At 44.9% G+C, this 26,025-nt stretch overlaps 1 long non-coding RNA gene across 1 annotated transcript; it reads left to right on the top strand.

The window, feature by feature from the left end:
* The first annotated feature begins 9,685 nt into the window (after positions 1–9,685).
* LOC144890937 (uncharacterized) lies at positions 9,686–11,097 on the top strand. Its single transcript, XR_013622598.1, has 2 exons — positions 9,686–9,942; positions 10,390–11,097. It is a non-coding gene; the product is annotated as an uncharacterized LOC144890937 (long non-coding RNA).
* The last annotated feature ends 14,928 nt before the right edge of the window (positions 11,098–26,025 follow it).

Below are 26,025 nucleotides of genomic sequence, written 5' to 3'. Positions count from 1 at the left end.
TGGGCGTCGCCCGATCGGTGTTTGCTCCTTCATCTTAAACCTCTATTTCCTTTTTTTCCTTTCGTTTATCCTTCCTTCAGTTTGTTTTGTTGCCTCCCTTTTCCGAAGTTAGGGAAATCGGAGAGGTCTGATTGCTTCCCATTCCCGGAGTTCGGGTAGGGAAGATTGTATTATATATTCACCCTCCCCGAGTTAGGGAGGGGTTGTAAGTGCAGCTGTTCCAGCATGGCAGCTGCACTATCTCGATTTACGGCCTTTCAGAGCCTGACCCGTAAGCACGGGTTCTTTTGTGTACCTCCGGAACGTGAGGTTAGTGTCGAGGACGTTGTCCTCGCAACCGGTCGTGTTGTCGGGATCGACAAGGTTGTTGCCGCTTCGCGGATGAACAAGCGGATCGTTATTTTTTTGTCCGACGTGGATTGTGTCCCACAAATTGTCGAACAGGGTTTGACAATCGATCCAGATTTATTTGTAATGATTTCCCCACTAGATAGCCCAGCGATAAAAGTCGTGATATCAAATTGCCCCCCATTTGTATCCGACGATGTACTAATTAAAGAGTTGTCCCGATACGGTACCATCGTGTCTCGTATCTCCATGATTCCCTTCGGATCACGAAACAACGATTTAAGGCACGTGGTTTCATTCCGGCGGCAAGTGTTTATGATTTTAAAAAATTCCCAGAAGGATTTAAACCTTATAATAAAATTAAAACATCAACAGAACGAATATACAGTGTACGTGTCCACCAACGTTCTAAAATGTTTTGGCTGCGGACAATTTGGGCATGTTAAGCATGACTGCCCCCGAAAAGAGAATTCTCCACAAGTGCAACCTCCCCTCCGAACCGGGAATAAGCAACCCCCCCACCTTCCCACCACCGGTCCAAACCCTTCCACCACTGACCCAAGCCCTCCCACCACCGACCCAAGCCTTCCCACCACCGAACCAAACCTTCCCACCACCGAACCAAGCCCTCCCGCCGCCGAACCAAGCCCTCCCACCACCGACCCGAACTTTCCCACCATCGACCCAAGCCTTACCACCACTGATCCCAATCTGTCCACCACCGACCCAAGCCCTCTTACCACCAATCCAAACCCCCCCGCCGTACCCCCCTCCCCTCCCCTTGAAACAGGGGCCCCTCCCTCTACTGAAGGATCTAATTGCAGCCATCTCCTGTTAACTATAGATCTCACCCCCCAGGCGACATCGTCCAATCACAGCTTGTTGCCTGCTATAACTGATCCTACCTCTCCCGCCGTGGTAGCCGATGGGATCCCCCTCCCGATGATCACGTCCTCCCTCCCCCCCCCCTCCCCCCAAACCCTTGCAATCTCTTCCCACTAACCAGGACGAGTTTCAATTAGTCTGCCCAAAAGGAAAAAGACATCTGCAAACAACAGATGAAAACGGTCATCTCTTTAAAAAACCTACAACTGAAAACCGACAGCCCCTCCTCTCTGGCCTAGATTTGTCCCTCGTCACAGAAAATCGTTTCTCGGTATTGGAGGACATAGATGTGGATGAATCCTCGCCCTTGTCTACTGACCTAGAAACTGATATGGTTGAACCACAAAAATTAGTACCCCCCCCTCCCCCCCTCCCCTGAAGATGGCTCATTTCTCTCCCTCCCCGTCCCCCCCCCCCTCTATGGACTATGCCCCATCCGATAACGTGGAGGGATGTGATGACGGTGAGGAGATAAATGATGAAAACCAGTGTGACACACCATCTGAGCCATCTGATATAGATGACTCTGTTAGTGAATGTGGTAGCCTTAAGGAAGAAGAAATCCCTCCAATCCCTCCCTCCGAGATAAAAAGGTTTCTTAAGGACACATTCCGAAAAAGGAATGTTGTAATAGAAACCTTTTTTCCGGAGCTACCTGATTTTATACATTCCGCTAAACTGATGGTAAAACGGCCCCACGTTTTTAATTTCAATTCCTCCCAACGTCACCGTTTAAAGAAGTGGTTGCAAAAAGCTAAGAATGAACTGCTATCAAAAAATTGAGTGGTGGTCACTCCTCCTTATAGCTGTAATGAGTTTTTCCATTTGTAGCCTGAATATTAACGGAGGATGTAGCTCTGTCCGTAAAGTTCAAGTAAGGGATTTTTTATTACAGAAGAAAGTTGACATTGCCCTCTTACAAGAGACCCATGCCAACGACTGCTGTGTCGCAGAGTGGTGTAGGCTCTTCCCCGGCCTGTCCTTCTTTAGTAACGGTGACTCCCGCAAAGGCGGTGTCGCAATAATTCTTAGCCCCTCCTTTTCGCCTTCATCGCTTAAATTCGACGAAATACACAAGGGATCCCTAGCATCCCTAGAATTCCACTACTATGGAAAATTCTATACTATTTTTAATATCTATGCCCCAAGTACGCCTGTAGCTCGGCGAGTTTTTTTTAATGACCTTGGGACACACCTAACGTCCCTCGACAGTCAAAACGCCCTAAAAAACCAAGACAATCATGTTTGTATTGGTGGAGATTTTAACTGCACCCTCCAACCCCAACTAGACAGGAACAGTGCAGAGCCCCATCCTGCCTCCACAATCCCTCTCACCAAATTTTTAAAACAAATGAATTTGACAGATATATGGCGGGTACAGCACCCATCAATCAGGCAATACACATGGTGTCGATGCATTCAGGGTAATATTGTACTTGCTCGCTTGGACAAGTTTTATATTAATCCTCCACTTGAACGCCTCGTTCTGTCATCCAAAATTTGCCCATCAGGATTCTCGGACCACAGCGCAACATTTCTCAAAATTTCTGCCCCCTGCCCGAAACACAAGAGTGCTTTTTGGAAATTTAATAACAACTTACTTGATGATAGTACCTTTAAGGACATTTTTCCGGAAATTTGGAATATTCTAGTTGCCTCCCAAGGGAATTTCTCAAACCTCAGACAATGGTGGGATAATGCCAAAACGCACATCAGACTGTTCTGCCAACAATATCGTGCGTATGGTGTTCAAGAGGAAAGAAAAACCACAACCTTACTTGAAGATGAAATCCTGGAATTACAGGAACAGCTTCAGGGAACCGCAAGTGTGAGCTACCAGGGAATGAGGCAACAAATCCATGGAAAAACGGCCTTACTGAATTCCATATCCGAAAGGCGAGCACAAAATGCTTTATTGCGCCTGAAGATGAGGTACATACACGACCTTGATGCTCCAACCAAATTCTTCTTCAGCCTTAAAAGGGGGGCCTCTTCGTCAATGATTACACGCTTGCTCCATGATGGAGAACTCCTTTATGAAGATGGCAGAATCAGGGAATGTGCCCGGAAACATTTTAAACAACGGTTTATGCGGCATGACATTAACCAGGATGCAATATCGGAACTTGTTTCTAACCTTCCAACATTGGTGGAGGATCAGAAGCAGCAGTTGGAGGATCCTCTTAGGTTACCTGAGCTCACCGCTGCCTTGAAGGCCTTGGAACCTGATAAAGCCCCTGGACTGGATGGGCTGACAAGTGAATTTTTCCAGTTTTTTTGGGACACCATTGGACCTCACCTACTGCGGGTATTGAATGAATGTTTAGAGGATGGACAACTGCCGTGGAGTTGCCGGAGAGCAGTCACCACCTTAATTCCTAAGAAAGCGGACACTCAACTTATAGAGAACTGGCGTCCTATTTCTGTTTTATGTACGGATTATAAAATTTTAGCCAAAGCCTTGTCTAATCGAATGAAACCTTTTATGAATGTACTAATAGGAGAACATCAATCCTTTTGTATTCCTGGACGTACTATTTTTAATAATATCTTTCTTATCCGTGATACCATTCGGTTTTGTAACAATTTTAATATGAATGTTGGTCTGTTTTTTATTGACCAAGGAAAAGCCTTTGACTGTATTGACCACATGTACCTTTTTAGAGTTTTAGAGAATTTTGGGTTTGGACCTATTTTTATCTCGTACGTTAAACTTTTGTATTGTAATATATCCAGTGTTCTTAAAATTAATCAAGTATTGTGTAGCCCCATTGCTGTACAACGGGGAGTACGGCAAGGTTGCCCGCTATCTGGACTTTTATACTCTCTTGCCATCGAACCTCTTCTGCTCCAGTTACGTACGCACATTTCTGGCTTCACTGGATCAATTCTTACCACACCGCTAAAAGTCTCTGCCTATGCAGATGATGTCTGTATTTATATAAAAAATAGTGCTGACGTCACTGCGGTGGCTCAGGCACTAAAAACGTATTGTCAGGCTTGTTCAGGCCAGGTAAACTGGAAGAAGAGTGAAGCCCTTTGGATAGGACCTGGGGATTGCCCGCCAATTGTCCTACCAGGAGGAGTGAACTGGCAGAAAAGTGGCATTAAATACCTCGGTATTTTCCTCGGAAACAACACCTTTGAGCAGCAGAACTGGGTGGGATTACCAGACAAGGTAATGGCAAAACTGGCCCGCTGGAAAGGACTTCTTTTTCAACTTTCGTACCGCGGAAGAACTCTCGTCATTAACAATCTTGTCGCCTCTATGCTATGGCATAAGATGATATGCCTACAACCGCCCGGGAGCCTTCTTATTACACTGCAAAAGAGCATTGTCGACTTTTTCTGGAGCGGGAAACACTGGCTCCAACCCCCCGTGGCATACTTACCACTCACTGAAGGTGGCCAAGGTCTTATTGATATCCGCAGCCGGATTATGGTCTTCCGGCTTCATATCGTGCGCCAACTTATATATGGAGATGAAGCCCTACTCTGGAGGCCTCTGGCTAACTGCATATTACAGCTTACATGCAAACTGGGTTACGACCGAGAACTTTTCTTGATGAACCCTCATCAAATCGATTCATCCTTGCTGCCCACCTTTTACCAAGGGGTGATGAACGCCTGGCAAGCCCTGTCCTTTTCCCGTGAAATGGCAACATACAACATGGAAATGTTGTTGAATGAGCCCCTATGCTACAACCCCTTCCTGGAAAACAGCTTGAATAATAGGGGACTCGTTCAACGCTTTATTGATGCCAAGCTGCTACGAGTGAAAGACCTCATGACAGAGTCTGGGAGCTGCCGGCTGAGTGCTGCCGCTGTGGCACAAAAAACCGGAATAAAATCTGTCAGGATCATCTCTCGGTTCCTTCAAGGGATATCCACAACGTATCGTAATACCTGCGAGGAACTTGGCCCTTCCCCCGAGGAAACAGCGGGTGACTTCCCCAAACTCCTAGTCTTCAGCCCGCCACTTAATCTGTCCCCTGGCCTGAACAGCCCTGATGATACTGCATTATCCCTTCCCGCCTTTCCAAAGAAAACTTTGTACAACGCGTACGTTAAAATTTTATACGCAAAAACATTTTCTGAGCACCCGAGGCTTCGATGGCGGGATGTTTTACCCCCAATACCCCCAAATTGCCCCAATTGGCGAAGTTTTTATCTCTTGCCTACTCCAAAGTATGTTGGAGATATTCAATGGAAACTTGTACACTGGATTTTACCTTATAATGTTTTACTGAACCGGTTTTCTACTGCTAACTCTAATCTATGCCCTTTCTGTGCATCCATTGAAACCCTACCGCATATATACCTTGAGTGTGAACGATTGCAACCTCTTTTTACATTCCTTCAGGAACGTTTTGTGAAGCTTGGTTCCCTCTTCAATCACAATGTTTTTATTTATGGTGTTTTAGGACCGTCTTCCCTTAGGAATGTGGTTTTAATGAATTTTTTAATTGGCCAAGCCAAGTTTGCAATTTATAAATCCAGGAAGAAAAAAATGGGAAACGCTTCCGACTCGTCATATGATGTACTGCTCACCTTTAAGGCTCTTGTAAATGCAAGACTAAAGCTAGAGTACCGGTTTTTTTAAATGAACAAGAATTTAACATGTTTTAAAGAAAAGTGGGTTTTTAATGATGTCACATGCACACTTGATGATGATGATTTGATAATAATTTTTCCTTGAGACCATTTTTATTGTGTTTTGTTTCTTTATGACTGAACATTACTGATTTTTTGTACTCTTGTAATAAAAGGAAGAAACAGTCAGTCTCTCTCTCTCTCTCTCGCCCCCTGCTGGCCGTTCGTGTGCTGGGCGTGGCAAGATGGCGGTTGTGCAGTTCGGGGAGGTGTGAGTTGCTCTGGCTGTCGAGTGTTCCGGCTGTTTTTTTCTCATTATTTCAACCTTTCCCTCGCCCCCATGACCCCCCTGTTGTTCTCATATCATTACTCCATTCGTATTCATGTTCCCTCCCCTGTGCTCGAACCTTTCCCCTGTATTACCTTTTCCCTCCCTTCCCTTCTCTGAGACGAGAGAGAGAGACAGAGCGCATGCGGTGGGTGATGGTAAGTAAGTTCGTTGCTTTCCATTGCATCCGCATGTTCTTATCGCTTCGTGTAAAGTGACGAGAACTGTTCTTTTGAATTAATTACCTTTTCCCTTTGCCGTCGCCATACTTATCACGGCCCGGGCTGGCATGACGAGCGTCCGTTCTCGCAGTACCGCGTTCGGATCGTTAAGCAGGAAGCATGGCCTCACATGCGTCCCTCCAGCTCATGTTGCGGTCGAAGCGATTATTATCGCCGTCGGTGAAATTATCGGAGCTGAAAATGTCCTCGCAGCTTCGAGAATGAACAAGAAAGTTGTTGTTTTCGTGCTACAACAAGCTATGGTTGCGAGTGTTGTGGAATCGGGTTTATCCGTCGAGCCCGATACTTTCATCCCAGTTTCACCGTTTGATTCGCCATCAGTAAAAGTTCTGGTTTCCAACATTCCGCCATTTTTGGAGGACGAAAAAGTCGAGCTTGCTCTTCGTCATTTCGGCACAGTCGTGTCCCGCATTTCAATGGTTCCCTTACGGTGCCGTGACGATCATTATAAACATGTTTATTCCTTCAGACGTCAATTATTTATGATTTTGAACGAGAACCGTCATGACCTTTTTTTTTATTTTTTATTTTTTTATTTTTTATGTTACATCTCATCACATCTCATCACGTTTTGAACAGAATACATCTCATCACAAATGAAACTACGCATTGCCAGCCTTAATATCAACGGTGGTCGCACGTCTCTTCGTAAAGTGCAAGTTAAACAACTAATTGAGTGCAACAAGGTTGACATCTTGTTGTTGCAGGAAACTCATTCTACTGAAGGTTCTTCAGCTGAGTGGGAGTTGTTTCTTAAAGGGCATTGGTTCTTTAGCAATCTATCAAGCCCAATTGCTGGGATAGCCATCTTCTTTCGGCAAACTCTTCCTTTGACTTCGGTTTCCTTTAAAGAAATTGTGCAGGGATATTTAGCTTTGCTGACTTTCTCTGTTGGTCAGCAGCTTTTCACAATAATCAATGTGTACGCACCAAGTACAAATGCTGAAAGATCTTCCTTTTTTGACTGTCTCGACTCGTATCTTGCTGGTGTTCCCCCTGATCACTTTCTATGTCTTAGAGGAGATTTCAATTGCACACTTAACCCCTCCCTTGATAGGAATGGGGCTGAGCCACATGCAGCCAGTACAAGACCTCTCGTTCGCTCAATCTCAAGATTCAAGTTGACAGACATTTGGAGATTGCAACATCCGATGCAGCAACAATTTACTTGGTGTCGCTGCTCTAACAACTTAGTGTCGCTAGCTCGACTAGATAAATTGTACGTTTCTGACCATTTCCTCAACCTCGTCTTAAACACCTCTATTCTCCCATCTGGGTTTTCCGATCACCACATCAATTACTATGCATTTTCAGTTGCCACTCATTAAGGTGGTGAGCCCTTATTGGAAGTTCAACACAACACTTCTTCAAAACTAATTCTTTGTTGCATCCTTTAGGACCTTTTGGGCACATTACATCACGATGGATAAAGAGTTCTCGTGTTTACATCAGTGGTGGGACAACGCTAAAGCTCAAATTGGAGTTTTTTGTCAAAAAATTTCACGACACAGTACTCGGGATCATGATGTAAATATAGACCTGGTGAAGACACAAATTCTTCACTTGCAAAACAAAGTGTCCTCCTCTAGTAATAATGGGCAGCAGCAGACGTTGTATGAAAAGAAAGCCCTGTTAAATGAATTACTGGCCGAACGTGCAAAGGGTGCACTCCTTCGGATGAGAATGACTCATTTGCAACAAATAAATAACCCGAGCAGACTTTTCTTCAAGCTGGAAACTGCCTCAAAAAAACAAAAACAAATATTGTCCTTGCGTTCTGCTGACGGAAGGATTTTGACTGATCCAAATGACATTAAACTTACTATTAAGACTTTCTTTTCTCACCTCTACTCCTCCAAGCATACTTTCCCAAACCATATACATTCATTTACCACATCCTTGCCTACACTTACTGAGGCCCAGAATTCGACTGCTGAAGGCGAAATAACATTGGACGAACTCACTAGTGTTTTAAAGACCTTGCCCACCAGCAGGGCACCTGGCTTAGACGGGTTGCCAGTGGAATTCTACAGCACCTTTTGGGACTTGCTGGGACCATGTCTACTAATTGTCTTCATAGAAAGCATACAAACTGGTGAACTTCCCTTGAGCTGCAGACGTGCCATCATTTCATTTATTCCTAAAAAGGGAGATCTTCAACTTGTTGAGAACTGGCGCCCGATCTCTCTACTTTGTACCGATTACAAAATCCTGTCTAAGTTACTCGCTAATCGCATAAAGACCTTAATTAGGCACGTTGTATCCCCCGACCAGGGGGGTCTTATTGTATTCCCGGCAGATCGATATTTGACAATATTTTTTCTGTTCGTGATTTGATTTCGATTTGTCATTGTCAGAATGTTAACACTGGGCTGATCTTTCTAGATCAGGAAAAGGCCTTCAACCCTATCGGACCCGTTCCACTAAAGTGAGCGCTGCTCGTGAGGACCAGCCACTTCCAGCTGTGTCATGCAGTTATATGAATGGTGAAATTCATGTCAGAAGGTTGAGTATGGCGTGGCGACTAAAGTCGACAGCGGGTCCGATAGGGTTAATAGTGTTGACCATTCATATTTACTTGAAGTTTTGAAGGGGTTTGGGTTTGGTTCCTTCTTTATTTCCTGCATCAAGCTGCTGTATCACAACAACTTTAGTTTGGTGAACATCAACAACAGTTTATGTTCACCTTTTCCTATTCAGCGAGGTATTAGGCAAGGCTGCCCACTTTCCGGGTACCTGTATTCACTTTCCATTGAACCCTTGCTGATTCACTTATGCCACAAACTTTCTGGGTTCTTGGTGACACCTCTTGCTAATCCTGTTAAGGTGCTTGCGTATGCTGACAATCTGTGTGTGATTGTTAACACTCAGTCTGACATTGTTTCCCTCACAAGTGCTCTATGTGAATTCAATTTGGCATCTTCTGCTACTGTCAATTGGAGTAAGAGTAAAGCCTTGTGTCTTGGTCCTTCTGGGTTATTTATCCCACCTTCCCTGCCTAATGCTCTGCAGTGGAGGTATGATGGTGTTAAACATCTCGGTGTGTTTCTTGGGAATGAGACCTTTTCCTTAAAGAACTGGGATCAGATGGTTGATCAAATCTCCCATATCCTTAATTGTAGGAAAAGATTGTCCAGCATACTGTCTTATAGAGGTCAAGTGCTGATAATTAATTAATAACTTGGCTGCTTCCAAACTCTGGCATCAAACTCTTACAACCACCCAAATCGCTAGTCATTAACTTGCAGCGTATCCTTGTTAATTTTTTCTGGAACGGTATGCACCGGCTTCGAGCTGATCTTCTAAGTGTCCCCTTGGATAAAGGAGGTCAAGGACTTGCGGACATTACCAGTAAAATACTGGCTTTTCGACTAACCACCTTGCACCAACTTCTCTACAAGGAAGTCCTGTCTTGGCGGCCCCTGGCTTCTTGCTTGTTGCAGCAAGCGGGTAAGCTCAGTTGTGGCCCCGAGCTCTTTCTACTCGATCTGCAGCGAATAGACATCTCCTTGCTGCCCTCCTTTTATCGAAGTCTCGTGAATGCCGGTCAGTGCCTCCTTCCAGTACGAAACAAGGATACGTATAAATTTTGGAACTTAATGTGTGAACCCGTTTTCTACAACAGCCTATTTTGTCATGACTGCCAAAGTAGGTCCCTAATTCAATCCTTTATTGAATCTGGTTTTTTTCTTGTCAAGGATTTTGTTAACCATACTTATTCTGAATGGCAGACCCCTAACCAGATTTTGGAAGTTTGCAATGTTACTTCAACCCGACTAATTGGACAACTTCTTCGTTCAATTGTTAAACTGTTCAACTCTTTTAATTTATCGTGGCCTCTACTGCACGATGTTCAGAACACAAAAACAATGCACCCTGACTTCCCTGATTTTTGTTTATCTGGTGCTCCTTCCATAAAGCCTCTACAAGCCTGTGCAAAGGCTACTTTGTACGTGCAATGTCTTAATGTTGTTATTTCTGCCACCCCAATAGCCCACTGACCACCCACTGGAAAGAGCTTCTGCCTGCAGGGGCTCCATCTTCTCCTACCTGGTCGTCGATGTACACGTCACCCGTGTCTAAACGTGCCGGAGACATACAGTGGAGGCTTGCACACTATTCCTTGCCTTCCAACGTGTTCCTCAAAAGACTGAACCTCGTGATATCTGATGAATGCCCTTTTTGCCATCACTCCGAGGACACTTTCCATGCATATTTCGGATGCCAAAGGCTAGCTCCACTTTTTCAACTCCTGAAATATACCATCCAGAATTTCGGTTTTTGTTTTTCCTTTTATCACTTTGTGTATTGCATGCCTGTGTCTAATGAGAATGTCGGCTCTCGAATTGTGAATTTTTTACTTGCCGAGGCGAAACTCGCGATATATATCACACGGAAGAGTAGGGTTTCTGGGACAGGTTCACCGGAATGCAGTGTTTTGTTAGCCTTTAAAGGCCTTGTGTCTGCCCGTCTTAAAATTGAATTTAACTTTTACCGAGAGACTTCTCGGCTTAATCACTTTGTTCAAAAATGGTGCAAAGCTGAAGTCCTGTGTAAGGTGGAGGGAGATGAACTTTTTTTGCTGCTCTAATTAATATCATCCTTTTCAGTTCCTTGATTTAATTATTTTGTTGACTGCTTTTGTATTACTTGTTTTGTTCTGCTTTTTATACTTTTGTAATAAAAGACCTTAAAAGTCAAGTCAAGTGTCTGTCTGTCTGTCTGTCTGTCTGTCTGTCTGTCTGTCTGTCTCTCTCTCTCTCTCTCTCTTTCTCTCGCTGTTCAAGATGGCCGTTCGATGTGCTGAATTACGACTGGAGTACTCCGAATTAATCCATAGCCGAAAACCAGCTGGCGTGTACTGAATTAAATGGGTATATACAGAAAACGTACTCAAAATATTATCTTTGGATGGAATTCAAAGGGTAGAAAATGTCTATTTATACTATCAGAAAGCGTTTGTGTGTCTGTGTGTTGCCATATTTCTCAAAGATGGCCAAACTGATCTTCATCAAACTTTCAGAGGTTCATCCGTGAGTGCCGGGGAGTGTTTTAGGCAAACAAAACAAAGTTCCTTTTTTTCCTACAGCTCCTGTCATACTTCCGAGGTCGACAAAATGAGTACCTGCTTACTGGGATGAATGAGCCATTCATCAACCTGTGTTGGAATGGGGACCCATCCAGGATTGTGTCTAATACCCTGGAAAACCGATTCGGCAGCCATATGCAAAAAGGAGTGGTCATCATCATCAAAAGTACTTTGGACTTTGAAGCTATGTAAAAGGCAATATAAAATCAATAAAAAGTGTGTGTGTGTGTGTGTGTGTGTGTGTGTGTGTGTGTGTGTGTAATATTTTCCTTTGTGGGTGTATGGAGGTGTTTTAGGCACCCACAAATAAATTGGAAAAAAACAAATTCTTCAAAATACCAACAGGTATTAGAACATCACGCCGGGCACACCTGCTCGTTTTTTTTTGTTTGTTTGTTTGTTTTTTTGTTTTTTGTATACAGAATCGAGGCTCGTGAAAGACCTAACATTTATCACAAAAAAAATAATCAAACAGACAAACAAAATATATAAAAAGAGGGAGCAGTAGACAAGATGGGGAGAGAAGGGGAAGCACACAAACACAACATTTGAGAGCAGGGACATCGGGAGATGTGTGGGAGGGGGAGGGCTTAGGGGGAGGAGGCGTGGGAAGGGGCAGGGGGGTGGGAGAAGTATAAAACACAAGGACACCAAGGACTTCCAGGAAAGAAGTTGTTATTTCAAAAAAGTGGATTTGGGGTGAAATTTCAGCGTCGACGAGTCTGGCGTCGACGAGTCTGGCATTTCACTCAGGCCAACTGGCACGGTCCTCAAGCAGCCATCAATCATCTGGACTGGTCTCCCATCTCTACTGCCTCTGACATAAATTCTTCCTGGGAATTCTTCCAAAGCAAACTGCTCTCTCTCATGCACAGATTTATCCCATCTCGTCTTCTGTTGTCATACCCTTCCTCCCGTCCATGGTACACGGAATCTTGTAGTGAGGCTATTGCCCAGAAACAACTTGCTTTCGTCTCCTGGAAAGCAAATCCAACGGAAGGAAATCTCATTTCCTTTCACAAAGCCCGAAACAAGTGTGTGTCCACCCTCAGGAGAGCCAGGAAACAATATCTCTCCGTTCTCAGGACCGAACTCTCTTATCTGTCTCCCTCTTCCAAATCCTGGTGGCGTCTGGTCAAATCTGTTTCTGGTGTTTGTTCCCCCTCCATCCCCTCCCTCACCTCAAATGGCCACACGGCTGACTCCGCACGTGAAAAAGCTGAATGCCTCAACTCTGTGTTTGCCTCTAAATCTTGTGTCCCAAACCCATCCCTCTCTGTACCCACCATACCCAGTCGTACCCAGCTGCTCCTGGACTCTGTGTCCTTTCCTCCTGACAAGGTGGAAAAGTTTCTGTCAACCCTCGACTCGGATTCTGCAACTGGACCTGACGGCATCAGCCCACGGGTCCTAAAATCCTGTTCTTCCGCTCTTTCACTCCCTCTCTCTGTTCTCTTCACCCTCTCTTTTGCTCAAGGTCATCTTCCATCTGCTTGGAAATCTGCCAATATCACCGCTTTGCACAAAAAAGGTGCAAAAACAGATCCCAGCAACTACAGACCAATCAGCCTTCTCCCAATTATCAGCAAAGTCATGGAATCCATCATTGCTTCAGATATGAAATCTTTCCTCTTCTCCAATGGCTTGATCTCTGATCATCAATTTGGTTTCAGACCTGGACACTCTACTCTGGACATGCTGCTTCTGCTTTCTCAACAATGGATGGAGGTCCTCAATGCCAAACAGGAAATTAGAGCAGTCTCCCTTGACATATCACGTGCCTTCGATACGGTCTGGCACCCCGCTCTGCTCACCAAACTCTCCTCTTTTGGTATCCATGGAAATCTCCACGCATGGCTGGCGGACTTCCTCTCTAGTCGTAGTCAACGTGTGGCCCTGAATGGGTTTCTCTCATCTCCTCTTCCTGTTCAGGCTGGAGTTCCACAAGGCAGTGTTCTAGGCCCTGTGCTTTTTCTGGTCTTCATCAATGATCTCTCTGACTCTCTTGAAAATCCTCTGTATCTCTTTGCTGATGACTCTACTCTCTGTCGCTCCATTCTTCATCCCTCAGATCGGCAGTCTGCTGCCTCCTCACTCTCTGCAGACCTGGACAAAATCACAGACTGGGCAAACAAGTGGAACATGTCTTTCAATCCTGACAAATCTCACACTCTTACGATGTCTCTCCGAAAAGACCGACTGGACAACCCTCCCATCCACTTTCTGAATAATCCTCTCCAAGAAGTTCTGTCACTCAAGCTTTTGGGTCTCTCTATCTGCCATGATCTTTCCTGGGAAAACCACATTTCAAATCTGGCCTCCAAAGCCAGTCGCCGACTGGGCATCCTCCATCGTGCGAAGTCCTTCCTTGGCACACCTGAGCTCCTCACCACATACAAGGCTTTCATCCGCAGCTCAATGGAATACTGCTCTCCCCTCTGGGCTGGTGCTCCTGCCTCACACCTAGCTCGTCTTCACGCTGTTGAAACCAAAGCATTCAGAATCATTGGAATCTCCCGCGATGAAGCTAACTCCAAGGGCCTCTCACTCACTCACCGCAGGCAGGTTGGTGGTCTTTCCATCTTCTACCGACTCCTCTCTGGCCTTGCCCCCCCAGCTCTCTCTGGGCTCTGTCCCGCAAATATTCCTCCAGGTCGCACAAGATCTGCCTGCAACCCTCTTATGGTCAAACTGCCAAAATCAAGACTCTCTGCTCACCTTCACTCCTTCATTCCTCTTTTCTCCCGCCTCTGGAACAAACTCCCTCACTCTCTTCAATCCCACTCCACCCTCCAGGTCTTTAAAACAGCTGTTCACCACCATCTCTTATCTTCCCCCATCCAAAACCTTGATCTTTTCAACCCCCGCTAATTTCACCCCAATTCCACTTTTTTGAAATACCAACTTCTGTCCTGGAAGTCATTGGTGTCCTTGTGTTTTATACTTCTCCCTCCACCCCCCCCCCCCCTTCCCATGCCTCCTCCCCCCAAGCCCTCTCCCTTCCACACATCTCCCTGCTCTCAAATGTTGTGTTTGTGTGCTTCACCTTCTCTCCCCATCTTGTTTTCCGCTCCCGCTTTTTGTGTGTTTTGTTTGTCTGGTTGATTTGTTTGTGAAGTAAATGTTAGCTCTTTCACGAGCCTCGATTCAGTATACAAAAAAAAAAAAAAAAAAATTAGCAGGGGTAGAAAAGATCAAGGTTTTGGATGGGGGAAGATAAGAGATGGTTGTGAACAGCTGTCTTAAAGACCTGGAGGGAGGAGTGGGATTGAAGAGAGTGAGGGAGTTTGTTCCAGAGGTGGGAGGAAAAGAGGAATGAAGGAGTGAAGGTGAGCAGAGAGTCTTGATTTTGGCAGTTTAACCATAAGAGGGTTGCAGGCAGATCTTGTGCGACCTGTAGGAATATTTGGGGGACAGAGCACAGAGAGAGCTGGGGGAGCAAGGCCGGAGAGGAGTCGGTAGAAGACGGAAAGACCACCAACCTGACTGCGGTGAGTAAGTGAAAGGCCCTCGGAGATAGCTTCATCACGGGAGACTCCAATGATTCTGAACGCTTTGGTTTCAACAGCGTGAAGACGAGCTAGGTGTGAGGCAGGAGCACCAGCCCAGAGGGGAGAGCAGTACTCCATTGAGAATGTTCATTATATCATTATAGTTCATTATTGAATAGTTCATTATAACTATTATAGCTCATTATATCACCAAGTTTCACACACGTGAACTGCATGGATCTGCAGGGATAATCATATTAATATGAGTACGTACGGCTCCAATCTCTCTCTTAAGGCGCTTAATGGGCCGCAGCTCGATGGGGAGCAACATGGCGCAAATTGTTCAGGTGACCAGACTCTCTTTATATATGGCACTCATCCACGCATGTGCAATTGCCTGGGTGTGCGAGCAAATCCTCACTTAACTCAACTGCAGCAAGGCTTTCCATCCATCCATCCATTTCAACTTTCTCAACCCAACTTCACTGCGTGCATCTCCTCTTCGCACTCTGAAGGTACCAAACGGAAAGAAGTCCTTTGATACTCAGTTTGTGGACCTGCTGTCCTCCATCATTTAGCCTATATTTCTGCATACAATTTTTTTTTTAAATAATACAACACCATTTGCACCTTAAAGCATACAATACTCCAGGAATGCTAAAAATATCAACACGAAAACCTTTCCTCAAAGGTTTTGCTTCCACTACATGTATCTCACCTTTATCATGCATCGTGTACGCTTGGCAAGGCATTATGTTGAAGAAGGGTGGCATTTCCTTCCTCGTTGCATCTGTTTGCTGTTTGGCTCAAATCCTTCAGTGTGCAAAACTGCAGTTCAAACGTACTGGGTTATCCTTGCCAGAATCCAATAACATGAGCCACATGTCAGATAGCAGGATCCCACTACCCCCTCTGGATACCCCCTGCCCACTGATCTCCTTTAAATGAGCCTCAGCATTCCTCAATTGCTGTGGCTTTTACCGTCTGTTCCTGGAATGCATCCAGCAAATTCCACAAAAGGATATGCCAATTAAAAGTACAAGAAATGTGTACACATATTCTGATACTCTGTTACAGGGTGTCGATGCTGCCGAAGCAGTAATTTTGGCAAGGGTTACACTGAGTGGTTTGCCATTGCCTTCCCAGCAGTAGTTAGGGCAGGATTTCATAATTTAGTTTTGGTGCTGCTCATAGCTCGCCTACTCTTCGCGAAGGACACGGTGGGATCTCTAACGTCCACCAACTAATGTCGGCAGATGGGACGGGGAGCCCAGGGATGGCACACACACACCAGGGAGGCCATAAAAATAAATAAATAAAACCTAAATCGATATCCAGCAGGAGGTCGGTGATGCTTGCCTATAATCATAAATCTTCTATTTATTATGTACCTACATAAGAAGGACGGTTTGTTATTGCTTACAATGTGTAAGCATGCTAAATTATATATACGCACACGAGAGGCCAACCAGACAGCAAGCTGTCTGTGCAAAGCTGGTTTCACTTTCCCTAATGCTGGAGACGATTTTGCGTCTACCTTCATGTCCTCTCATAATCCTTTTATTGACTAGCAAATATCTCCTGAGCGTCTCTGTTTTGTGCTCCAAATGCACCAGACCAGACCAAAATGAAGGAGGAATGAGTAGAGACGGAAGAACAGTTAAAGGGAGAAAAGTTTGAATGCATCTAAACGTTATGTGCACGACGTGATACCATGCTCAAGGACCAAGGGAAGACAATCCACGTCCTCAAAAAGAAGCGGGAGGAGTTAAGTTTGGTAAAGAAGTAACGGTGAGCCCTCGCACATCCATAGTGCAAACGGGTGTATGGAGAGTTTGGGAAGAATGAAAGACCCAGGGTTTCTTGGAGTGACAAGTGTGCAGAGTGCGAGTTTAACGGAGTGTGTTGAGCGAGAGAGTGCGAATCCGGCATCAACCCAGATTGGGGTAGTGGTTAGCGTGACTGAGGGGAGGGTGAACCTTCCAGGTATGAGAACATTTTGGAGTATTTGGAAATCACTCCGGAACCACAAGACTTGGCGTGTATGGCAGGATGTATCCTAAAGGGATGTGCGAGGTCTGAACTGGGTAAGCCATCCAAGAGCGGATGGTTGCTTGAACAGGTAGGAAGCTTAGAAGAGCCGGCGCGCAAACGCAATGTATCGAGGTATGAATGGCCAAAGAAAGGTAGAATAAAGGGATTCGGGAAATTTGGTTCAATAATTTGCGCTTGTGTGATTTCCAGCACGAATGGCGGATTCGGCTGCGGTCTCTCCGTGGGACGGGTTGTGTGCATGTAAGGAGAGGGAGTGAGCGTGGGAAAATAGCGTGGTATGAGAGAGCGAGTGAGAAAGATCGATGTTGTGTGTGCATGAATGGAGTAAGAGAGAGAGAGAGTGAGAAAGGCCACAGGATGGATCGTGTGAGTGGAAGAAAAACAAGAGTGAGCATGGCAGAATTCCGGACTGAGGTGAAGAGAGGGAGCGAAAGATGCGGTGAGATTGGTTGTGTGAGTGGAAGGAGGGGAAGTTGTAAAATAGCATGGTATGAGGGAGCGGGTATGGAAGACTAGAGTGAACAGTGCAAAGAAGGCTACGAGATGTTCCATGGGAGTGAACAGTGTAAAGAAGGCCATGAGATGTTCCATGTGAGTGAATGGTGTAAAGAAGGCCAAGAGATGTTCCATGTGAGTGAACAGTGTAAAGAAGGCCATGCGATGTTCCATGTGAGTGAATGGTGTAAAGAAGGCCAAGAGATGTTCCATGTGAGTGAACAGTGTAAAGAAGGCCATACGATGTTCCATGTGAGTGAATGGTGTAAAGAAGGCCAAGAGATGTTCCATGCGAGTGAACGGTGTAAAGAAGGTCATGAGACGTTCCATGTGAGTGAACGGTGTAAAGAAGGCCATGAGATGTTCCATGTGAGTGAACGGTGTAAATAAGGCCATGAGATGTTCCATGTGAGTGAACAGTGTAAAGAAGGCCATGAGACGTTCCATGTGAGTGAACGGTGTAAAGAAGGCCATACGATGTTCCATGTGAGTGAATGGTGTAAAGAAGACCAAGAGATGTTCCATGTGAGTGAACGGTGTGAAGAAGGCCATGAGATGTTCCATGTGAGTGAACAGTGTAAAGAAGGCCATGAGACGTTCCATGTGAGTGAACGGTGTAAAGAAGGCCATACGATGTTCCATGTGAGTGAATGGTGTAAAGAAGGCCATGAGATGTTCCATGTGAGTGAACAGTGTAAAGAAGGCCAAGAGATGTTCCATGTGAGTGAACAGTGTAAAGAAGGCCATACGATGTTCCATGTGAGTGAATGGTGTAAAGAAGACCAAGAGATGTTCCATGTGAGTGAACGGTGTGAAGAAGGCCATGAGATGTTCCATGTGAGTGAACGGTGTAAAGAAGGCCATGAGATGTTCCATGTGAGTGAACGGTGTAAAGAAGGCCATGAGATGTTCCATGTGAGTGAACGGTGTAAAGAAGACCGTGCAATGTTCAGAGTGAGGGAGCGGTACAAGAATGGCCGTGAGATGTTCGGTATAAAAGAATGGTGTGTGAAGGAGTGAATGGCGCGTCCCGTGTGCGGATACGGTGTGTGAAAGGCTGTAAGGTGCATTATTTGCGTAAATGGAATGTGAATGAGTATAGCGGAGACCACAAGGTAGCTCCTGCGGATGTTGGTCGTGTAAATGATCGCGAAGCGGTTTGTGAGAGTGCATGGTATGCAGAAGGCAATGGGGTAACCTCTGTGCGAAAGTTGTGTGAGAGCCACAGCACGTCTTGCGACTGCAGATGGTTGGAGGAAATCCCTCGTAGCGGAAGGAAGTGGGCGTGACCAAAGTCCCGGGGCGGTCCATAGGCGAGTGACATCTGCGAACGCGAGAAATGGTCTTGGTGGACGTGAAGGGATTTCTCGTGGGGAATTCCCAGAACGCCAGTGCATGCATTCAGAGAAATTGAACTCGGTGATTAAGGCGGTAAAAGTATAGCACCCAGGTGGAGGCTCAGTTGAGCAACCACCCCACGTGGGGGCCCAGGAGCACCAGTTAGAGGGGGTAGGATTAAATGAAATGATAGTTAGGCCCACATGGGGTGCCAGCAATGGTTGCTTCCATGGGAACACCAAAGCAGGGGCCATTAAGGAGGGCTATGATAAAATGTTGGGGTTGTAAGTAGCGACACTGATCATGTAGTGGGGATGTAGAGATGTGGTATGTGAGTATCCCACATCGGTATCCAGACAGAGTGTTAAAAGGGATCATGCTTAGAGTAAGGGAAGACAGGAAGCATGGGCTAGTTAGAGAATGCTAGTTAGATGGTGCAGAGTGGATGAGGATGTTGAATTGTGCGTGAGGAGGCAAGACAAAAAATGAGAGGTGATGGAGTGCAAAATGCAAATAATTGAATGGGGGAAGTGGATCCCACCCAAGGAAACCCAGGGTTAGTTTAAAGTTAGATGGAGGGATTAGTCAAAATTGCATATGGATGTCGTTCTGTGGTTGGTGCTGATTGTAGACAGTGTTCTCTTACAGGGTGCAGGAGCTGATTGACCGGCTGGGAGTGTGGCTCGTGAGTGTAGCATGTTGGTTGGTACCCTCGGCGTTAGGAGCTTGTCGGCCATGTGAGGCTGTAGGTGGGTCCAGGGTGGCAGTAGTGTGTTGATGGGCATGGGTTCCCGAGGGAAGGGCCCCAGGCACCAAATGCCATGGTGGGCATCAGTGAAGAAAGGCAAAAAAATTTGGCTTCCCCCAAAAATTTAGCGAGGAGCAGGTATGTTTGGAGGCGGCTCCAGCATCACGGGGATGCCATGAGGTAAGTAGGCAGGTGTGCAGACCTGCCAGTGGAGTAACACTGTCCCCAGCCACTAATTTGCGCGATGGCACAAGTGAAAAATTGATGGAACAGGCCAAAATTTGTCAGAACACCAATGTGCAGGCGACGTAGAATTTGGGGTTTTAGAACCCCATAGTTAATGGAGGCCTATTGGCAGGGTATAACCTCGGGGAAAGCTAAAATATGTAACAATGGCAGAGCAGTTAGGAATTGAGAAAGACCCATTCACACCATCCACCGATTGGATGATCACCATCCACTGGGCTTGCCCAATTATAGAATGAGGACTAAGAAGATGGATCATGACATGTTAGTGACGTTGCTTGCAATTCGGCCTTTGCCTTCCTTAGTCCACGACTGTGTTCCGTTACAAAGCAGCAAGCTAGCGCTTTTCAAGCCGGCCGTTTGTTGGCAATGGTTTCAAATATAGTACCTGCTTGAGTGCTCTAACAACTTGGCGAGCGCTCCACAAGAAAATTAGTTACTGAACACACCCCCGATTCAATGCATGCTGATGAGGATAAACATCTAGACCATGACCTATTTTGGCCATATCAATGAATTTGTCCCTCAGGGGGGAAGATTTCGACATGACATGTGGTAAGTTAGAAGCGACGCCGAACTTTTTATTTTACATGACGTGGTTAAAAACACTTTATTTACTGTTAATGACACCAAATACACCAGAATACTGAGATAGTTGTTTACTGTCAGTGATTGTGGTGACACTTTACCCTCCCCTCCTCGCTCCTACTCCCTCCTTGGTCACCCCTCTCTTGGTATTCCCGTCAGCAAAGCGACGGGTGTGATTTTGAGAGAGACCTGTGGTGTGGCGTGTACTGTGTTCACACACGTCTTTTTACGATGCGGCAGTGCCGAGTGAGTGACGTGGTAAGGTGAAGTGGGCAACGAGGTATTACATACACAGTTCAGTCACCTGCGCTGCCCTACGTATGCTGTCAAATCAGCTGCGCCACCCCGCGTGCACTACATACAGCGTTAATTCACAGGGAAAGGTATCCGTCAGTGGCACACACTGTCACTCTGTGAAACACAACCAAAATACATCCTAGTCTCTTTGGAATAAATGGTTGATGGATCAAAGTACAAAGTTCAAGCCTCACACGCCTGCGGTGGGCCCCTGATACCGTGCGGTGCCTCGGTGTCACCAGGTGTAATACTTGGTCGATGGTCAAACACTCAACAACAACCCCACCTAAGATCACCAATGCCCACACATCGGTATCCTCTTTAAATGCTGAGTGTCAAGCAAGGTGATGTTTTTTGTTGAGCTGATTGAGTGAGATAACAGTGCTCCATTTTGAGGGGTATTTCTTTGTCTGCTGCTACAGCACAACAACAATGGAGGAGACTGGAGGAGTCTTGTTTCCTTCTGCTGCACAAGGAGGGCTGTAGACAAATTGAGGGCAATTAGCAGCAGCTGTGTTTAGGCTTGGCAAACATTGTCAACATGAGCCCTATTATTACATGCAAGTATTGTTTCTGTTATGCTACTGAAGCAAAACTTTTTTTGTGGATTCGTTCAACTGCAGGGGGTTGTGGGGCACATTGGGACATCCCTTCTCGCAGCGATGCGCCGAGCCAATGATAAGTATCAACACAATGTCAATTAATATATTTGGCCAAACACAGTCGATCTCGAGTTACAAAGAATTCATGTATTAGTACATCCAGCATCCATTTCCCCCTTTCTTGACCAAAGGTCTGCGAAACAGTTTTCACAACTTAACTAACCCAAAAATGGTGTATGGAGCATGCAATTGGATCTACTGGGTATGCATGGTGGAAGACGGGAAGAAAAAGTTAGCATTGAACTACCTGACACACCTCTATTACATCATTTAAGATTCAGTTCCAACTTTCCATTTGCTTTAATAACAATTGCTTTGCCTTCCTTTGAAAAATGTGACGAATATAATTTGTAGCCTTTGTGGAAAAAACGAAATACAAACAATATCCATTTGTGGATGGATGTTTTGGAGTTGGAAATTGGGAGGAAGTGGTGGCAAACTTAAATGGATCCCTTCTGATTACTTTCTCCAGGGGAGGAGGTCAGGAGGGTAAGGCTGGGCAGAAAGCTGCCCGTACGCCGATCAAGTGGATTAGGGCTGTTTGCTTGAGCTGGGGCACAGGACTAAGCCCGTTTATTAAAACACTGTGGCGGGGTCAATGGGACCAGCAGCTGGGAATACTCGCTCGATGGCCCGAGAAATCAAAATTCTGTTTTGCCTTTTACATCATACGGAGTGTCCTCGTTGAAACAGTGCACGTGTGGCCATTTGAAGTTTACATATCGCAAGGGGGGCAGGAGAGTGTTGCTAATTTCATCCTGGACACCAATTCTAAAGATAATTTAAGGGAAAGGATAGGAATTAAGTTTCCAGGGAGAAGAAAAGAAGGTGAAGTTGTGATGACATCATAAAAGGGGTAAAGGGCTCTTTTCTGGCTGAAGAAGAGAAGGAAAATCTATTCCACAATTTCCAAGAATGTAATATGTTGATGGACGATATATTTATGACATCTTGGTTATAAACAAATTCTGAATCATTTAAACCCAAATTTTATCAACTTATGTAAAGTACTGTGACGGATACAGTAGTGAATACTTATTTTTAGTTAATTAGCCAAATCAACTCAGGAGAGTGATCATAATTAAATCTGAAACTATTCTCATTTTAAACTTAAAATATAGATGGGATCTTTTTGAGATACTCTAAATCTCATTTTGAACAACTTCCACAAACCCTAACACTAGACCACTGGGTACCACGATGCGTGTAATTTGTGTATGGTACCGTATGAGGCAGCGTATGGTGTGGCTACCTTGTCAAGTGCTTAAAGACTTGTTTCTTTCTCTATAGGCTGGTGTGGATTTGACTTTCATGGATACTCACTCTCGCCGACCCACGCTTGGCAAGTTTGCCAAACGCTCCTCAACGTGAGTTGATGGAGGTTTTCGACCTGGTTTGGGGTTTGGTGTTGAAGACCAGGCTGCATGGTGAGCAGTCTCGATGCCAGTTGCCAATTTCCAGAAATTTCATTCCTAATATGTTTCAATTGAAGTCACTTTGAGCAACAGCAATCCCACCTAAGATCGCAATGATGTGATGACAACATTTGAGACTAAGCAGCAGGTGTCTTCCAAGCTGCCATCTAATGCTATTTAGCTAATCACAAGTATACTTATACCCAGCAATCAAAATATAACATCATCATTCTGAAGTCACTCACAATCGGACGTGTCACCACACCTTCTGAATTGTAGTGTTTTGCAATTATTGCTCGGCACCTGATGATGTAAGAGCTTGCAAGCCAATCCTATGTGGAATTTGTTTAGACAAGGCAAAATTGTCCAATTATCTTTTTTAAGGAACAAATTATAGAACTCCTTTTTCCGACAGTGTCTTATAGTTAGGCAGCTTAGCAATTTTTGGGGGAACGACTTTACAAAAGTACCATTTTTATTTTAGTTGTTCATTGGACCATATGCAATATACCATATCCCACTAAACGGTGGTATTGGACCATATGCAATAGAATTAGGACCGGAGGCAAGACATACACAGTGTTTGACTTTTGCGCAAATACGACTCGCACAGCATAATATCGAGCAATACATTTATGCAAATAAATCATCAGCTATTGGAGTTAGACTAAAATCGTAAATACATAAATTGCTGGACAAATGACCTTGAACAACATGTTGTCTGTTCTAAAGCAATATTGTCATTACATCCTTGTAGTTGCGTACATGTTAGATAGATGAGAGGTGCGCGAGTCACAAGTATAACGCATTTGTATAAACACTCGGTATTATGTTACTAATTATTATTACATGGAAGCGTAAGATTTATTATGCAGGCATGCACAAGTTTTACAAATAACGCTGCAGGTAATGGAATAAAAGTTAGCCTCCTTGTCGAAAATATATACATAATTGGTTTTTGTCCAATAAAAAGGTGAAGAACACTGTATATTTCTTGCCTCCGGTCCTAAATCTATTGTATATGGTCTAATGGACCACCAAAATTAAAATGGCGCTTTTGTCAAGCCGTTCCCCATTTTCGATAAATATGCTGCTAAGCTGCCTGACTAATAAGATCATTTAGGAGTTCAAATGTTTACGACTCCTTCACATAACGTTTTAAATGCACAACGTTAACACTGAACTTTCTTAACTTTCACAAATGAACTTTCTGAACAGGTAGACACTAAACTTTCACAAATTAACACGACGTGTTGAATTTTAACCTAAGATTTGTGATTGGCAAATAAAAAAATTCCCTTCAAATTAGACCGTGATTAATGATTGCCAATGGTTTTTCAGAAAAACAAATTGTGTTTGGGTTCCCCTTTAAGAGTCTTATGGGTTACCACCTTAAGGGTATTTTTGGTCTTTTGGTTTTCGGGGTCTTTAAGGGTCTTTGAGGTATTTTGGTCATCAGGGTATTTTGGTTCTTTGGGGTCCATTGGGTCTTTTCGACCTTTTGGGTCTTTAAGGGTTTTCGGGGTCTTTTTGTCTTTTGGGTCTTTTGGGTCTTCAAGGATCTTTGGGATATTTTGGGTATTTAAGGGTCTTCGGGGTCTTTTGGTTCTCTTGGGTCTTTGGGGTATTTTGGATCTTTAAGGGTCTTTGGAGTCTTTTGGGTTTTCAGGGTATTTTGGGTCTTTGGGGTCTTTTGAGTCTTCAGGGTCTTTTGATTCTTTTAAGAATCTTCGGGGTCTTCAGGATAGTTAAGGGTCTTTGGAAATTTTCAGTCTTTGGGGTCTTTTACGTCTTCAGGGTCTTCAGGGTACTTTGGGTCTTTGGGGTATTTTGGGTCTTTGGGGTCTATTGGGTGTTTTCAGTCTTTTAGATCTTCAGGGTATTTTAGGTATTCGGGGTCTTTTAGGTCTTTGGGATCTTTAAGGGTCTTTGGAGTATTTTGGGTCTTTGTGGCCTTTTGGGTCTTCGGGGTCTTTAAGGGTCTTCTGAGTCTTTTGGGTCTTCAGGGTATTTTGGTTCTCTTGGGTCTTCGGTGTCTTTAAGGGTCTTTCGGACAGTTAACGGTCTAAGGAATATTTTCAGTCTTTAGGGTATTTTAGGTCTTCAGGGTCTTTTGGGTCTACAGGGTATTTTGGGTCTTTGGGGTATTTTGGGTCCTCGGGGTCTTTTGGGGTATTTAGGGTCCTCGGGGTATTTAGAGTCCTCAGGGTCTTTTGGGTCCTCTGGGTCTTTTGGGTCCTCTAGGTCTTCTTGGTCTTGTAGGTCCTCGGAGTGTTGAGGAGGGGGGGGAGGGGGAGGGTCTTTTGGGTCCTCTGCGCACTTTAGGATAAGCATTTCAGGTTACATTTGTGGGTGGAGTCGGGTCAGCTGCCCAACCAATGGGTGAAGAGCGGAATACTGTACATACATACACTTGCTCCATTATATATATAGATTATCTTGATTCCATGTGCACGTTATCATGTGTTTACATTACTCGGTAGAAATGACGAGTTGACTTTATGATGGCAATTCGTATTCGAACTTCAGGGATCAGATGTTAGTTGATCCTGAATTCCTGATATCCAGTATGTGTATGTGTGAGTATGTTCCTGCATGTGTATGTGTGAGTATATTCCTGCATGTGTATGTGTGAGTATGTTCCTGCATGTGTATGTGTGAGCAGAAAGTTTTATTTCTACTTAGTCTGTGTCAGATGTAACTCACAAATGAGCCTAAACACTGCACGGTGCCAGAACAAACGTTACCTTGCTATGAAACGCAGACAGTTTGTGATGACAGAAAGTCAAAATGGTCATGAGTCAGTTACTGCCAAAGGGTAAGCAGAGTGGAGTTTGGGGAAGGGCTAGGAGAGTGCTCGTAAAAAACAATACTCCCATGCCTGGATCATGATCCCGAGCTACTGCCACTGCTAGTGGTGGTGGTGGAATGGAGTGGGAGGGGGGATGATTAGCTCATACTAATATTGTGGCACTGCGATCGCACTCGCGCAGTTGTGGCAATGGCTAGAGTGAAATACGTTCATGGAAACCCTCTGGGTTATCATCACCCTGCTATGTTTGCATCTGTCTCTGAAGCTCCTGTTAATGAGCTCATCCATCCAGACACGGTGGTGTAATGGTTAACATGTCCGCTCTGAGTTTGGGGATGTCTGTGGTTTGGGCCCCGGCCAAGTCATACCAAAGACTTAAAAATGGTACGTGCT

The sequence above is a fragment of the Myxine glutinosa genome, chromosome 2, assembly GCF_964187855.1.
Source record: "Myxine glutinosa chromosome 2, kmMyxGlut1.1, whole genome shotgun sequence".
Taxonomy (NCBI): domain Eukaryota; kingdom Metazoa; phylum Chordata; class Myxini; order Myxiniformes; family Myxinidae; genus Myxine; species Myxine glutinosa.
The sequence above is the reverse complement of the archived record's forward strand: the minus strand, read 5'-3'. Positions and strand labels throughout refer to the sequence as shown.